The sequence below is a fragment of the Dermochelys coriacea genome, chromosome 6 (genome assembly GCF_009764565.3).
Source record: "Dermochelys coriacea isolate rDerCor1 chromosome 6, rDerCor1.pri.v4, whole genome shotgun sequence".
Lineage (NCBI taxonomy): Eukaryota > Metazoa > Chordata > Testudines > Dermochelyidae > Dermochelys > Dermochelys coriacea.
The window spans coordinates 2054526-2057602 of NC_050073.1; positions in this window are offsets into that span (position 1 = coordinate 2054526).

Here is a 3077-nt window from a genome sequence, read left to right on the forward strand (position 1 = left end):
GCAGGTTGACTCCTCTTGGCCCCCTCGGGCCTTCACACCAGTCAACCAAAGGATTGGGGGGCAAGCGAGCATCTGCTGGGTCTCCACCGTCCCAGCTTGGCGGTGGTGCCCCGTCACCCGCGAGTGGTGGCCTGGGCCCCACGGGAGACATTCACCCAGCTGCGAGCCCCGCTTTCCAAGGGCTTGGGTGTGACAGGTCGGGAGTTAGTGTGGGGGGGCGGGGGTGTGGGGGGGTGGAACTTGCTGGTGCCTGGGGGGTGGGTGGGTGCAGGGCTACGCCTGAATTCACGCAGTGCTGGTTAGCTCAGAGAGGTACAGGGCGCTTCTTGCCGTGCCCTCCGGGCACCTCCCCAGCTCAGGGCTGGCCCCCATGCTCCAGTGTGGCGCTAGGGGTTGCGGTGCTGCCGGGAGTGGGGGCTCAGCCGGGGGCGCTCTCCCCTGGTGGTCTGGGCTGGCCCCGATGCCTGGTAGGCGAGGGAAACTCCCACAATGCACTTCTCCAGCCTGTATTGGGGGGCAGGGCGTCCATCAGTGCAGAGGAGAAGGATGGCAGGGTGGCGCGAAGACCTGGGATTGATGCCCTCAGTGTGGGCGCATCCCTTAGGGTTAGACCCTCAACGGCAGGTGTCTCACACCCCTTGGCTTTGAAGAGCGTTAGGCGCAGAAGGGCCTTGGGTGTGCTCGTGCCTCAGTTTCTCCACTGACAAGGGACGATGGCCCCGGGCAAGTCGCAGCCCAGACGCCGCGGCTGCGGGGGCGGGGGGGCGTTATGCCTTCATTCCCCGCCTGCGTTAGGCCTGGCCGGATGGAGAGCACTACGTCGGGCTGGTGGATTGGGTGGGGTTGGATGACCTCTCTTTGGGCAAACTGGCTGACCGACTGGATGCTCAGCCAGGGGCGAGGTGGGGGGGCCTCGTGGGTGGGGGCCTTTCCAGCCTCCCAAGCTGTGACTCTCCGGGAGAAGCTGCAGCCAGTGGGGTGGGCCTGGACGGGAGCAGCTGTCCACTTTGGCCGAGCGGATCTAGCTCCTGGAGGGAAGAATGAAATTGTGGCATCATCTGACCCCTGAGGGACAGGGCGGGGGGGGGGGGGGCGCCGCTGCTTGGCTTGGGTTCACATGAGCTAAGAACAGCAGCTCCCGCGTTTCCTGCCCCGGGGGGGAGGGGCTCGCTGGGCTGAGCTGTGGAAGAGATGGGGGGAGAGGAGGGGGCTGCGAATCGGGGTACCAGCAGAGCTTTTGGGGGTAGAGACCGCGGCTTTGGGTGGTGCTGCAGGGAGTGGGGGCTCAGCAGGGGGCGCTCTCCCCGGGCAGTCAGGGCCGGCCCCGATGCCCCAGTGCGGCGCTAGGGGGCGCGGTGCTGCAGGGAGCGGGCAGAGACCGGTAGGGGGCGCTCTCCCCAGCAGTCTGGGCTATTCTGGTGACTCCACCCTAGAGGCAGCTGTGTCTGCAGAACGGGCAAGCACTGCCGGCAGGGGAGCAAGGCGGGGGTGAATGTTAGGGGCTCAGGCTATGGCATGGGGGGCACTCGGGGGGGACCAGGCTGCTCTGGGAGACAACAGGACTTCCCAGGCAGAAACAGGCTAATGCAGCCCCTGCCAGATGTGCTCCCCTGCCTCAGCATATGTCACCCTGACCCCAGGGGATTGTTCTAACGAGATTGGCCTGTAAGGAGCGGGGCTTACCCAGCCCTGTGCGATTAGCCACCAATCGGCTTAGAGACAGGCCACTCGGCTGCTTGGTTGCGAACAGGTTCAGCTGCATGGGCCCTGTGCATCAGCTGCATGCAAGCTGTGAAGCCTCCTCCGGCACGGCGCCCCCTAGCGCCGAGACCAGCCCTGAGGGCCGGGGAGAGCGCCCCCTGCTTAGCCCCCTGCCCTGCTCCCCGGAGCACGGCGCCCCCTAGCACTGGTCCAGCCCTGATGGGCATGGGAGAGAGTGCCCCCTGCTGGAGGGGATTGGGGCCTTGCGTGTTTGTGGCTATCTCCACCTCGAGACGCACTGCCCTGTTTATTCCCGGGGCCCTGTTTCCTAGCCGCCATGGAGTGGGGAGATGGCTGCCGCCCAGAGATTTGCCCTTGTCCCCGATGTTAGCCAGACAGACAGGCGGCTCAGAAGGAAGGTCCTCCCCCCGGGGGTGGTGTGAATGCCTGACAGCAAAGCGACAGCACATGTAAAGGGACAGACTGATGGGGGGGGGGGCCCTCTGTCATTCGAGGATCTCAAAGCACCCAACACACACAAAAGAATTACATCTCCCAGAGCTGGGGAGAGATCCCAGGAGTCCGGACTCCCAGCCCCCCTCTGTCCCACCCCACTCCCCTCTTGGAGAACCCCGGTGTCCTGATCCACCAGCCATCATGTTTTAACTCACTAAACCCCTCCAATCTCAGAGAAAAACAAGGAAGAACTGAAGAGAGGAAAACTGTTCATACAGAAACAGAGACGCACAGGGCCAGATGAGAATCTCAGGGGCTGGAAGGGACCTCAGGAGGTATCTAGTCCAACTCCCTGCTCAAAGCAGGACCAATCCCCAACTAAATCATCCCAGTCAGGGCTGTGTCAAGCTGGGCCTTAAAAACCTCCAAGGATGGAGATTCCCCCACCTCCCTAGGGAACCCATCCCAGCGCTTCCCCACCCTCCAAGTGAAAAAGTTTTTCCTACTATCCAACCTAAACCTCCCCCACTGCAACTTGAGACCATTACTCCTCGTTCTGTCATCTGCTACCGCTGAGAACAGTCTAGAGCCATCCTCTTGGGAGCCCCCTTTCAGGTAGTTGAAAGCAGCTATCAAATCCCCCCTCATTCTTCCCTTCTGGGTGGGGGACCATTTGTTACACTGTTGATGGTTGCTATATGGGGAGGGGGGGCTGTCAACCTTTTCAGCTCAAGAACCCTTTGCTTTAGCTGGGATGAGGGGGTCTGACTCCCCCCCCACCCCATGAGTCTTGTGTGTGACACCCCCCACTCAATACCCGCACCTGTATGAACGCCTATAGAGGGAACAGTGGCGAAAGACCGGCCCTCATTCCATTTCGTGATGCCCGGCCAAGGCAGGTGTGAAATCGGGCCGACGGG